This window comes from Chaetura pelagica, unplaced genomic scaffold, assembly GCF_000747805.2.
Source record: "Chaetura pelagica isolate M959 unplaced genomic scaffold, ChaPel_1.0 scaffold135, whole genome shotgun sequence".
Taxonomy (NCBI): Eukaryota; Metazoa; Chordata; class Aves; order Apodiformes; family Apodidae; genus Chaetura; species Chaetura pelagica.
This window is the reverse complement of record NW_009953649.1, coordinates 1,806,654-1,821,497: the sequence shown is the minus strand read 5'-3', so window position 1 is coordinate 1,821,497 and position 14,844 is coordinate 1,806,654.

Here is a 14,844-nt window from a genome sequence, read left to right as displayed (position 1 = left end):
GATCGAGTAGGAACAAGGCATCCAAGTAATTTCCTCATTACCATTTATTTACACACGTTTCAGACACAAATCATATGGCAGCTATCAGTCATGCCCCCTATGTTTGTTGCTTCCACTGGAAGCAGCCCAGAGGAAACAACTATTATGGTCACCCTTTTTATACTTACAGCTATTCTATTTTCACACCCTGCAATTTAAAATGCTGTAAAGACTATTAACACATGAGACGTGGTTTCATGTCACACCAAATCAGGCATATTTTTGTTTGTTTCGAGGTAAGACTTCCTATTAGAAGCCCTTTCTACAGGCAGGATGTAAATGGGCATCTGTGGGGCTTGCTCACTGAAGGGCTGATGCTGCTGATACCTGAGCTGGTAGAGCCCCCTCGTGGGAACAACGCAAGGTGAAGCAGTGAAAGTGCGAAGTCCTTCCATGAAGCTGTCCATGTTCTGTGAAACACTTTCCCACCCTGCTCTCTGCTGCATGTGGCTTCAGGCACGTTCAGCCAAACTGGCGTCAACCTTCAAGGCGAGTTGCTCAAGTAAAGTCACTGCACCTTAACTGAAGTCAGTCCTATTGAACATGACCTGTTGTCAGCTGGGCAAGTGGAAAGGATGGTATTTTGCAGAGGTACAGCTTTTTGTGGTGTCAAGGCCCCTCTATCACCCAATGAGAAAAATGACTTGTTTCTGTGGCAGCCAGTTTTGCTGGTGTTTAGCAGGCATGGATATGTGCTCCCCTGTTTTACTAGCCCACTTTCACATCCTCAGTGGCACAGCAATGGCAGGAAGAGCTTCTCATGCAGACCTGATATGAAAAGAGCTTTTATAACTACAGTAAAATAAAGAAGTCCTGCGTCTACACACTTGCAAGGTCTAAACACTGGTCAAGGAGGGAGGGAAGAGCCAAACCAAGTCAAGGCTGACCAGCTGCAGGTCCCCAATTAACAGGAATTAATGTTAAAGTCAGTGTAGTAACTTTTCCTCTGTGCAGATGCTGCTCTGGCATTTCAGGTGCTTTGGCTAGGCAGTTTATATCTGCCCAAAATGTATACAAAGCCCACTATGTTTGTTTAAAATCAGAGTTCATATCCATAGAGGGCTGATACTCTGTCACTTTGAGATCTCTTCTATAGCTACAGGAATAATCTATTTCTGCCTGGCCTCAGTCTGCAAAACAAACAGCATGTTTATTCCACAACAGCCCTCAGAGAAGCTTACCAAATGAACTCACTTTAAACCAGCCTGAACTTGCATATATAAGGCTATTTCTAGTATGGTTTCGTAATTAAAAAACAAACAATGAAGAACTAAACAACTTTAAATATATTAAAATTGTTAAAGTAACAATAATAAATATTTGTGTATATATATATATATATATTTAAAAAGACTGATGGTGGGTTTTTTTCCCCCATATGCTGCTCCTGGAAACTGACGTACAAGTCATAAACATAAACAAACTGACATACACACATAAACAACCAAGCTGTCACACCTACTGGAAAGTGAAAGTTTCTACCCTGGACAGTACTTCTGGAATCACAAAATGTATATAAAAGATTTTTTTTTTTCTTAAAAAAAAATATCCTATTCAAATGCAAATACTCCAGTAGTAACACAATGACTGATGATATTGCAGTGTCTCCTATAAATGAGTTATTGCTCCAGTTGTGACAAGCCTACTTGGAATTGCCAGTGTTCTCTAATAAGGGTGCTGTCTTTACTTAAAAGACAAATAAGAATAGATTCTGCATTCCTGTGTAGAACACTCTTTAATAAAAAGAAGTTAACATCTAAATTGATTTACACTTAACTAAGGATTTTTTTCTTTGTTTAGATGAATAATGCTTTTCCAGGAAGAGAATGTTCTGGGAGGAATGTCACCAACACAACCAGTACAGATTTATTTTTTATATTCCTCTCCTTGTTACGTTTTAAACCAAGATTTAAAGCCCTGACAGAATTAGCAAGAATTTGGCATCTCCTCTCATGATACCTTATAGCCACATCTCCCAAAGGCTCTAGACTCTATCTACTCTTCCCTTTTAGAAAATGACTGTACCACTCATATTGGAACTAAGCCCTTTAGCAAGCATATCTCTAAATATGAGTGTGAAACAGTATTCATAAGCTACAAGAAAAGTGATGGAGGAGGTGTTTGAGTGGACACAGTCTCATAAGCAGAGATCTTATATGGAAGGACGGAGGGGAGAGTAGCCCAAGAGTAGCAGATGGCTATGCTGAGCTTTCCCTTTTCTGTCAAGGGTTGTGTGAGTGGCAGAAGTACATAGTAGGGGCAGTGTTCATGACTGAAGTGACACGGTCTTGTGAGGGAAGGGGACTCTTGGCTGACCATGTAATCTGCTGTACAGGCATGGTCTCCTAGACCAGAAAGCAGATGCCCTCTAGCTATCTCAGCAACACACAACTTCAAGCCAAGCTATTCCCACTAACTGTGTGATGCACTATGTGTCATCTCAATAAAAAAAAACCAACAACCAACCAAAAACCAAACAAACAAAAAACCAAACTATAACCTTAATCTCTTTATGATCAGACCTTCATTGAGTGCTGCATGGAAACCTTGGTAGAGCATGTATTTATTTGAGTCACCCTTGTGCCCTTTTGTTAAAGCATGACTGTTCCTTTCCTTGTTCACAGTCAACTATTGAATATTACCTCACAAAAACATGTGGGTTTCTTTGGGGGGGGGAAAAAAAAAGCTGTTAGTATTGAATAACATTTCTGTGATACTTCTTCTTTTAATTGTGTGGATAAATTTGTATGCATTCAAGGACCCTTGTTGTATAAGGTTTGCCAGAAAAACAGTCTTGAAATCAGGTGCAGCATAGTGGGTTTCATCATAACCCAGATGATTAAAGGAATGAGTATCACATGTTGTTGGAGCCCAGACCAATGGCAAACTGCCCATCTCCTCACACTGCATGGATGGCTAATGTGGCATTGGTTTCAGTTTCCCCTTCAATACTGAGCTGTAAGTCATTGCAGCTCACCTGGTGCTTCATTAGCAATCCAGCTGGCCATGAATTGAGGCAGAGAAGCACCACTGGAGCAGCAGTGTCTTACCTTCTCCATCATCTTCCTTTCCAGCCAGGCAAGCCAGAACTCAATTAATTTTGCTAGAAAGTTATTTATTTATTTGGTTAATTTTGGTGATTTGGAGTGTAAGGTCTGAAAATTCTGTTACACTGGTCTATATGCCTATCTCCTCTATAGCTTGGATCTCACATATGTGATCAACTATAAGGTTTACAGAAGTTAGCTGGGCTCTAGTAAACATCCGAGGGTACTGCTTTCAGCTCAAAGAAAATAACAGGTTGTCAGTATTCAGCTTAATTTGCAAATACTTTGAAGCTAAGTGTTATCTTGCATTTGATGGAGATAACTCTGTCCAAGGACAGCTACTGGGTCTGAGCTTGTGTGCAGGGATGTATCAAGCTGTACTTTATCAGGTATGTATTTGAGCACTTATTACCATGTGAGTCCATTCTAGTGCAATAAAGGTGAAACAACTTCTGTGTGTAAGGAATTCTCAATGTGGTGCCGTGTATTCTGGATCAACAGGATCATGCAAGCCACAACCTTAAGTTGCACTTTGACTAAGCTGCAGCACTTTGAAGACCTTCAACCAAGTAGATGTGCAGTCAGCATCTGTTTGCTTTATTTCTTTAATTGCTATATGAATGTCCTGGACTCATGAAAAATTAATTTTGAGAAAGCACCCACCCCAAGGCAATATCAGCTGCATTTGAATGTCAGGTACTGTCAAAACATGAACCTACAACAATAATCCACTGTTTCCAGCAAAACACTTGAAAGAAATAAAAACTTAAAGCTAATTCAGCCAGCATATAAAAGTGCTAGGAAGGTTTTTATTCAGAAGCCTTGCCTTCACGGGGCTGTAACAGATCAGACCTCCATGGACAGCATTGTTGGCTGCTGTATTGTTTCTGAAGATCTCCACCCACCTGAGCTTAGTCATCTACATTGCTCCCTCCACAACTTTCTCATCTGGAGCACCCATAGTTCTGGGAACCTCAGCCTCAATACCAAGTGGCCATGAGGGTTAGAATTCTAAAAGAAAAAAATACGCAACAAACAACAAAAAGAACAAAACGGGGAGGTGAGTCTGTGAGTCTTCCCCTCTGCTCTGCTCTCAGGAGACCCAACTTGGAGTCCTGTGTCCAGTTCTAGAGTCCCAGAATGACATAGAGCTCTTTGCTTGAGTCCTCTGACATGGTGACCTAAAAGAAAACCTTTAGAAAGACAGAACTGTAGACTGGTAACCAGAGGGAAAAAAAAAAAAAAAAAAGAAGAAGAAAAAAAAAGAGGAAGGAAGAAATACTGAATTCCATTCTGTTAAACCTGCAGGAGCCTCTAAGAGTGCTATCCCTGCAGCAGAGTTCCATGCCTTGCTGCAATCCCAAGGTCTAGCTAGGGTTGACGGTACACAGTAGGTGCCCCCATGATGTTAATGAGGGCCTGATGGCTTCACTGTGGAAGGCTGTTTGTGGTGGAGAGGAGTTTGGGGTCAGGGTGTGAAAGATTTTACCAATAACTTTTGGTATCTTTTGTCATCTCAGCATTAATGACTAATACTCTGTACTGTTGTGATCAACCTTTTTTCAGTCTGAAGATCTTGGGCCACTTTCAATATTAGTGTAACATCTCTGTACCATTAAACTTGTTATTTGGGCTTTACAACTGAGGAAAAAAGGAACAGAGTGAACTGAGCAGCAGCTACTAAGTAACACATGAGTGTCCACAGAAAGGGGTGAGAGTTGAGAAGAGCTTTCCTGTACTGCCACAGTGGCATGGGTTCAGGATTGGTCATTCTGTTTTTTCCTGTTTATGAGCTGGGGTGCATTAAATTTAGAGCTGGCTTAATTTGAGGTGATTATATGGCTATTGAAAAATCCCTGTGAGTCCTGAGATTATGTGTACCAATGAGTGATGATTTAGTTGCTGCCAAGCAGGACAGTTGAGCACCACTCCTGTTTGGTATAGGACTTCTTAATTTCTCAGAGTGCTTCTTAGACTTAATACAATACAGCAGCTCATTATGTAGTTATGGTCTCCATTTTTCTTTTAGCTGGAAAATGGAGTTGAAGCAGATGGTGGGAGAACAATTTTAAATGTAGTGAAGTATAAATATTTGTCAGAGCAAAAAGGTGGTATAATTAAGCAGCATGCTGGACATGCTTTTCTAAATTTAACTATTAATTAATCATGTATTCTACACAGTTTTGCAAAATGGTATGAAGTAAGAGCATCCTCAACTTCAAACTAGGATGAATTATCAATTAACTTTGGAAATAGCTGGTCCTGCAAAGGGAAGAAAAACAGACTTCAGGAGGAAGCATTGAAGTATTTCTAAATGCACTATTTAGAAATCAAAACGAGTCCATGTCTCCAGTGGCTTAAGTGCATTTCTGAGAAATCATGAGAAGAATGGTGATTATTTGCTTTTACTGCTTTGGAGACCAAAGCAGTATATGCAAGTGCAATCACTTGAAAGAGATTTAGAATCTCTTTCATGCTAAAATGGGTTTGTTTCAGACTGCCCTTCAAAGGAGATAGTGAATTTTCAAACTGTCTGCTAGCTAATATGTCAAACTAACAACAGATCGACTGTATATAGGATTCCAGATTATATTTCAGTTTAAGGGTATGTCCTGAGTTGAACAGGGTTTGGGAGCTCATTCCTGTAGGGCAGTGATACCGAGACAAGCATGAGGCGCAAATCTTAAATACGTTGTATCTTGGAAGGTCACACTTTGCTACAATAGCATCGTTAATGAAAGGTGGTCAATAGACGGTACTAGATAGTGAGATTTCTTATTGTGACTGCTAACTCGGGCTGTCCAAGTGTGTGTAAATGTGTAGGTATAAAAGTACATATGTATACGTGTCTATGCAAAGCATGGGTGAAGTATGTGGCACAGCAGAATTGTTCTTCCCCCGTGTGATATGGATTGTTGCTTTCTAAGTGGCTGCAGTTTTGCCACTTTCGCAGGTGGGAAATCTTGAGCAAACAGTAAACATTGATGCTTTTAGAAGGTACAGAATTAAGACTGGGAAAAAGCTCTAAAGGAAAAAAGAATCTTACAAAGTGTCTTGCTGGGGACCACTAGATGGCATAATACTACTATGTAGGAATAGGGACTTTTGCCGGGAAATGAGCTGGCTCATTCAGTCCATTTACTCATGTTACCTTTTACCATAACCTGTTACCCAAATCACAGATCTAGGAAAATGCATCTGAAAATAAAACCCCAGAGTTTTGTCTGTGATCAAAAAGGAACCACATGGAAAGGACGAAATCTGACAAGCACTTAAATACCTTAAGAGTTCACTGTAACTGCAAAGGGTGAGATCCACCTCATTCAAGCTCTGATAGGCTTAGATGGGATTTTTCCTTTGCTGTAGATGGGACTCAGCTTTATCTAGTCACCTAATCACATTTTGTGGTATGCTTTGCAGCAGTGCAGACCCAGAAGGCTTCACATTAGTCATCCAACAGACTGTCATGTTCACTAGGTGTCTTTAGATAAGAAAATGGTCACTGATTTCCAGCCATTTCCTTTTGTTCAATTTATTCTCTGTGTTCTTTCCCTGCTGTGCATCTCCACCACGTGCATCCAGACCTCTGCCATCCTGACCAGCTACCAGCTAAGGGCTGGCACTTGAGCATTTTGCTTGCAAGGAACAGATCCAACTCTAGTCCACTTCAAGGATCTTGCTTGCTCATGTGAAGCACAGGGGATGGTTTGCCCTCTGGGCAAGATGTGTAGGTGTTTAATTTATTCTCTTCGCCTGAGAGAAGGTAACCACAAACAGGGAGATCACTCCAAAAGAGTTTCTTTCTCCTCAGACATTAGTAAGTCATGAGTGAATTATGCAACGCTGACATTAATGACACTGAGAAGGGCTGCGGAGAAAAAGCTTTCCCCCTTCTTCCCCTCTGAAGTGAATCTGTATTTACTCACTACTTAGGGGTTTTTGAAATGAGCAGTATATGAAAACTAGAACAATCTCTGTTTCCATAAGTGGTGTGAGGATTAAGCCTGGGGCTTTAAAGAACTTGGAAAGTGAGCACAAGTCACTTTATAAAATGAGCTGTACTAGTCTTAGAAGCCTAATGGGAGCATAGAAGTGCAAAGACGACAGGGAGTGAAATACAGATTTTCAGATGTGTCCAGGCTAGCTCTACAGTTGTGTTACAACAAAGAAATTGCATAATGGGGGAAGGCAGAGTTGAATTTGCAGGTGCAGGGGTGTTACTTGTTTGCCCAAGCACGAGTCAGATGCCAGCATCGAGTAAAGGAGCATCTGGTGCATTCCCCTTAGTCAAGATTCAGCCAGGTTGTCAAGGGGCAAGGCTGGTGCTCCTGCCCATGTAATGTTGGACAAATCACTATCACTTTTTTTTCTTTATCTGTCAGTGCATGAGCAGTGGGGTTTGTGATGATAATGTACAGAGGAAATTAAGGGGGAAAATTACTAGAGCAGCCCATGATAACCTTGATCTGGTAATCTTAAATATCAGTTTCCCAGATTTCATATTCAGCTCATCTGTGACTAAAAGTTGTCTGTATTTTATCATTAATGCATTCTTCACATAATGGTTGAGAGTGATGAAAGAATAGCGGGGAAATAAGAGACTGAGAAAGAATAGATAAATGCTGCAGAAATATTTTAACACTGGATAGCTCACTGGCACCAGTGAAATTCTTGCACTTCCAGAAGCAAAGGCTGTGGGCTTGAACCTCAAATCCATCTTGACTGCTGCTTTCAGCATTTCAGTTCCTCCTGATGAGGAGGCCAGGTGTCTACCTGAAAATAGTAGGTGTTGCTGGGCAGGGTTTTATGTCTGTATTCTGTGCTTCTGAATTAAACAAAGAAAAAAAATAACTTACAAAGGCTGAGCACTAGATGGGGATACATGGTGCATTTATTATTTTTTTTTTTAAGATGGATTCCTACTTGTTTAATGAAAGGCTGCTCACTATGTTGTTTGTATAATGCTTAGATAAATATGACTGATTTTTCTCCATTAATGTAGTTAATTTGTATTTCCTTGCTGTGTAACATAATGACACTATGGTCACTAGAGGCAATACAGAGCAATTGATGGAGAGGTGAGGGACTTACAAGAAGAATAAAACACCTCTCATTCTTACTTTGAAAGAGTTGCTGAAGTGCAAAATTGGAATGGAGGGAGCACTGAGAATTAGGCATGGAAGGAGTCTTATGAATTCATGGCACATATGTGAGAGAATGGTTACAGTTCTGCAGATCCAGGTTAGCTCGAGGGAAACATATCCACAGCAATCTTACCAGCCATTCTCTGGCATTTCTGTAAAAGGCAGCAATGTACAAGTGTGAGCTGCACGGCTCCAAAACAGAAGCTCCCCATAAAAACTTTGGAATTTGGTCATTTCAAGAAAGCCTTGAATGCTTTGGGATCATGGGGCCCTGAGTGTGTTCACAGCAGCCAGTGCATTGCAGCTCCCTGGGCAGTGACCAGAGTGTGCTCTTGGAGCTGGATTCCACTACTGGCATCTGCAGTACCTTTGGGGCAGCCCCCTGCCCACTCCCCCCATTACTGACTGCACCTGGAGTGGGGGAGCCAGCCCACCTTGGCTTGTGTGGCTATGCCTGAAGCAGTTAAAATGCAGAAGAAACCAGAGCCATGCTGAGGAATGTGGGGCTGACACTGCCTTGCACAGACCAGCACGTGGTTCTGAGTGAGCTGGCATGTGGTGGGCATTGGGCACCCTCTGAAAGCCAGTGGTGGAGTAAAGCAGATGGAGGGAGTTCTGCCACCTGAAGAAAGAAAAGCTTTTGGCTGAAGGAGGAAATAAAGCACCAATCCCACAGTCTAAACTCCCATGAAGGGCTGAAGCACTGATTATTTTTAGAAGGGGAGAGCCTGGGGGGAGGGCTTGTCAAATAGATTAAACCATTGTTAGCAGCAGACCAGAATTCTCCTGCAGCACTTTCCATCCCACCTGCATCCTGATGTGAAATAAAAAGGGGAAAGGGGGGGAGGGGGGATGGAGGAGTGGGGAGAGAGAGGGGGAATATGGAGAAGAGAAAAGCTGCCCTTGGAGTTTTGAAATGGTAGCAATTACTGATGGCATCGCTCTTTCCTGTCGCTGCTTTTACCCTATTAGCTTCTCTTATGCAGATTTCTTTTTGTTAATCCCCAGGACAGACTCTAAGGGTTGTTTATCATCCTGAGGCAAAATGTTCCAGCCTCCTCTCATCACTCTTGCTTCCTGCACAAAGTGGTGCTGATGTGTAAGTATCCAGAATAGCCTGGGGACAGACTGGGAGGATGTTGTCTACTTTTTCTAAGCTCTGTGGCCTCTTGTTCAGTAGGGGAGAGCTGTTCTAGTTCCCCTTGCTTTCTCCCAGGCATCCAGGCTGTGAGAAGCAGCACTGTCATGCTGCAGCAAACAAGACGCTGCACAGCTGCTGGGGGATTCATCCATGCTGGGCCAGGTGCTGTCTAACCTCCTCTTTTGGAGCACACGTTTAAACATTGTTCAAAGCAGTCTGGTCACTGTGGGATGGCATGGGTGGGTTGGGCAGGACAGAGCATTCTAGGCTGCCCTTTGCCAGCTAGGTTTTCACAAATTTCCTGGCTGTGGTGCATGACTTATCTCCCAGATTGAAGGGAAGGAAAGCTGGGTGAGTATGTTTGTGCAGAGGGAGAAGGTATTTGGGAGGAAAGCTGGAGCTTCAGCCAGCCAGGTGTTGTGGCAACAGAAGCTGGTTCTTTTTATCTGGAGCAAGAGCATGAATATGAGAGGTGCCTTCAGAGACTGGGAATTACAGTCTGACCCTTTTTGGGCCTCTCTTCTGTTCGGCCCTTCTGTTCAATAGTTTAGGTCACAGCTATTGACAGAAGAAAGTCTTTCATCTGGCATTCCTTCACAGAAGACTCCCATGGCTCTTTAGTCCTGAGACCAAGCCTGAGATTTTTATTGCCCTAGAGGTCCTCTGGCTTAGTTTTTCCTACTTCCTACATAGCAGATTAGTCTGACTTCAGAAAGCTCTTGTACAAGCACATGAAAATGTTTATTGCCTTGTCCTGTAGTATTCCCCCACTTACTTTATCATCTGAAAGGAGAGGTGAGACCTTTCTGGAGCCTCTGAAGTGCCTTCTGAAGGGCCCAGGGGTCCTAAGCATGAAAACCCTCTCCAGAAGGGTTAGGTAAATGGTGGGGCTGTAAGAAACTCAACTGTATTCTTCCCTGTCTGATGCAGGCAGCTGTTTTTCAGTTTAACCTCGTGTTTTTGTACAGTAAAATGCTTTCCAGTAATCAAACAAACATTTAAAAGATTATATACACAATTACAGGCATCTCCAAATCCATCACAGATGTCCTTGGGGGTTTGTATGCCCAAGGGAAAGCCTGGGCTTTTAAAGAAGGAAAAAGCAGGAGAGATGAAAGTTGCTTTCACAGAAATATGGGAATTATCAGACTGAGCCAGACTTAGACTGTGTAGTCTGGCTTGGATACAGAGTGTAGAAGGGGACTCTAATTATCACAATTTGCACTCACTGATGGAGTGCATGCCTTTGCTCATGTAGGCTGCTGGTGTCTGCACTGCCAAACCATCTTGCTTTGGAGCTATGATCACTGCAAGCAGAACTGGAACTTAATTACTCCAACTATTCCTGAGTATCCTGAGTTTAAATTATTCTGGCTGATCTCCTGGGAAGGGATCCACACACTGATGTTTGGTGTCAGCCTGCACTAAAGGAGAAGCGGGGAAAGAGGAGCCGTTGCATTACTGTGGGACAGCTGCATTTTGGGATCAGTGCCAAAAATGGGGGAGGAAAACTTCTGGAGGCTTTAAGAGATAGTGAAAGGCAGATCCCTCCAGGTCTGAGACCAACGCCGTGTGTGGGCAGGAGCTGGGATGCTGTGTGGGAAAGATTTGCTGTTTCAGTAGAAGGGGAGTTCCCTCTGAGTCTTCATGCAAACTGCTTCCCCTAAATCCCAGGCTTTATCACAGATCTAGGGTGGCACCATGGGATGGGCTGCAGAACTAAGTCTCCAACCCCTTCCACCCCCTAGCACAAGATACTGGTAGCCTCTGAATTTAAAGATGGCTTTTTGCACAGAGGGTGTCAGAGCTGAAACCAGCAGGGGGGCTGACTGAGCCCCTCCACGGCAGCATGAGGCAGCACAGGATGGGAATCTTATGCTCCAGGCACAGAACTTGGTGAGGCTGTGTGATGTAGCTGCTCCAGCTCTCAACCTCACATGGCTTGCTCTTCACTGGGTGCGAGATGAGGGCACTCCAGCTGGCAGACAAACTTTGGGTTCAGTAATACTGACAGCCAAAAATTTTTCTCAAAAAGCTGGCTGCATGGTTAGAAACGTGGAGCATGAAGATTATTTTTTTTTGCATTGTTTTTTCTTTTTCTTTTTCTTTTTTTTTAAATAAAATAATATGTCTATATCTTCATATTCGGTATCAGAAGAGCACTCTGCAGCTCTGCCCATTTGCCTGTGCTTCCAGTGACTTCATCTGGAAGTGTCCAGCCACCTGGAGGGAGCTGTAAAGTGCAAGTCAGGATGACAGCATCTTTTTAAAATACAACAGGATTTCCTGGGATTATCTTTGAATGCTTGGCTCTCTTGGGGAGGGGAGAATGCATTTGGTCTCTGACAAAGCCACGAGAAGGCTTTCCACGTTATGTTATTTATCAGGCAAAGGCTGTAGTCCAGCCAGCAGCCTGCTTCACATTGAACCATTTGAGGATATCCACGTGGTTCTGCTCAGTAAATCCAAATCGCATGGGATACAGTTACATTAAAATGTTTAACCAGTCTAGACCATATTTTGGTCATTCTCTTTTTGTAAACATTAAAAAAATGTAGTGCAAACCAGCTAGCTACGTGTTACTTGCAGTAACTTGTCATAAGATTCCTTTGTGACTGATCTAAGTTTTTTCCAGTGGCTCATAGATTTCTCCTGTGTTCTCCATAAAGTTTTGGGGTTGTTTGGTTTTTTGTTTGTTTAATTTAAAATTTGTTTCAACTGTCTGAACAGGGGAGAATAGATGCATCCTAATGAACAGTATAATGAATATGGAGGTACTTTGGCAAAATAATTTTATTTTAATGAATCTCATTGTTAATTGAATATATTAAATAACTAGTGTGTGTACTCTGTGGGCAAAAATTAAAGGCATGTTTTTTGAACATAAAGCTTAGCTCTTGTTGAGTAGAAGTGGGCCAGGTAAAGGATGCTGCTCTATCCCTATTTGGTGGTATGCATAACCTTTCTAATCTACACTTAGAGCGTAATATTGGCAAATAAGTGTGCAGCCTTAATGTAAGCTTTGGTAAGCAGTCAGTCTGATAGCACTTGAGCAGATTGTCAGTGAAGTACAAGCAAGAAAGGGACATGCTATTTTGGATTTGCCCTGTGTGTTGGTGGAAATAGTCTTTGTGGTCTTTCTCCAATTGTATTCCTGAGTCCAATCACTGCAACAACTTGCAGACATTTCCATTTGTTGGTACTAGTGCCTATAATTGAAACCTTGAGAAGGGGTTTTAGGAAAAATATACTTTGAAGAATAAATCTCAGTTGCACCACTGACTGTGGTTCTAGAGCATTGTGGTGTAGTTGTTAGTTCCATACTGGTCTATGCTGATAGGGATCAGGACCTAGGAAGTAATCAGTATCTGTAGCATTGCATATATCATTATTGGAAATCTATCCTCCCTTACTTATTCACCGACCAAGCCTAAGCAAGGCAGTTGGTTTTGGTCTGCTGAGGTTATTCTTCTAAAGTGAAGGAACTGGAGTGTCCCAAAGATGAGGATCCAGTGGTTCTTTCTTTTAAACAGCCATTGGACTTCAGCAAACATCAGGAAATTTTGGGGCAGCAAACAGCTCCTTTCCTGTCTGAGCTGTATCTTTTCTGATGTTAGATGCTAGAGATACAGTCTTCTTTTCCAATGTAATGAAAGGAAGTATATCTTGGTAAAGGTTAGTATCGCCAGGAGATAACTTTTAAGAACAAGGGGGTGTTCTAGCACAATATACTGTAATTTAAATATTTCTCAATGCAATTTCTTCTATGAGTCCAGCCTCCAAGTAATTCTTTATTCCAGAAAGCAGAAACCTCAAGTGCCTTCTGACTGGCTCTTAGCAGATGAGAACTGTGATGTCTTCAGGGAGATGTTGCAGGGATTCTCTGCTCCCAGTTATGAATTCAGTGGATGTGCCTGTTGTGGACAGAGGCAATGTACAGCTTTGTGCATATGGGATTTGGGAGCCTTTCATCTCTTTAAGAAGCAGTATGTGGTTTATCTCTAGTTTAGTGAGAATAAAAAATAATTTTGGCCTGTCTTTCCAGAAAGGTTGCTCAGCCCTGACCTCCTTTGACCTGGTTAAATTGAGGATTTTGCCAAGCTTATTGCTTGGGATGTTCTTTGGCAGTGTTGGGTGACCTAAGTTTGGTGATCACAAATTATAATTTACATGTGCACAGTATGAACCGTAAAAATAGCTCTTAAAAAAAATTAAATTCCTTTTCAATGACATATAATAACCTTCCTTTAGTAGCCTGTCACAGACCTCAAGATCTGTATGACAGGTCATCTTGACTTCCTCAGTTTTATCTGTCTTCCCAGACATTACCAAAGTGAGGTTGAATAATGCAAAAAACGCACATCTCAGTATTAGTTTCTTTCTTCAACTACATCACTGATTCTATAGATGTACCCATTTTGTGTCTGCCTGTCAGGAATGTCAGCCAGTATTTACTGATGCATCTGCTTATCACAGACACCTTTTACATATTCTCGCACAAGTATTTCTGGCAAAAAATACCAGTTACGTACACTAAGCACCTGCTTTGGAAGTGCTTGGAGATTAATCTAATCAGGGGTGAAAATGAAGAGCAGAAAATAAAATTTACCTGACAAACAACACTCATTCCATAAAATAAGATTTTTTAAAAAATGTTTGCGCACATTTGAATAACAAATACTTAAAACTTCCTGATTAACTCTTAATGAAGCAGAAAATAAAGTTCATCAGCTCTGAGCAGAAGTCGGGCTGAAGAAGCCTATTTTTAAAAATCCTGTTCAGAGGTGAATGTGCAGATAATAAACGTAAATGGTTTGATACCACAGCAAAGGGGAGCCAGTGAGTATGTAGTGATGTTTCAGCAGCAGCACTGCCACTGATGGAGAGAAACAACTGGATGCAACATATACCAAATGCACAATCAAATTGTCAGTAAATAGTGTCTATAGGACTGATTCTGGGGCCAAGGGAACATCTACCACATACAAACTCTCTGTAAGTATTAATCTTTGGATAGTTGGCCTGAAAGTTACTTGCAGTACAGCACATCTAATGGTGTGAATGCGTGAGAAAATGAGATAGGTTAAAAAGGAATGACAGCAGAAATTACATTTCCTTAGAGTTTCTAGGCAAATTGTCATTTTTTCTGAACATTATTCAGCAAGGGAAAAGGCCATTCCACACCCTGAAAACTAATATTTTGAACTTCTCAATGAAAAACAAAAAACACATTACACTGTAAAAAACCTTGATTTTGTCTGAAGAAGCAGTTCATAAATTCTGATGCTGTTTCACAACCAAAGAGCTCTGAGTTAAGACTTGAACTTAGGATTTATTTTTTTATTTTTTTTTAAAGTAAAACATTGTGGAAAGATCTGCTGAAGATACTGTCTTTTAATGTGTTATAGACCAGATGCAAAATGCAGGCCTAAGCAGTAAACTTCATGTTACTGTGCCTAAGAGAAGATGGGGG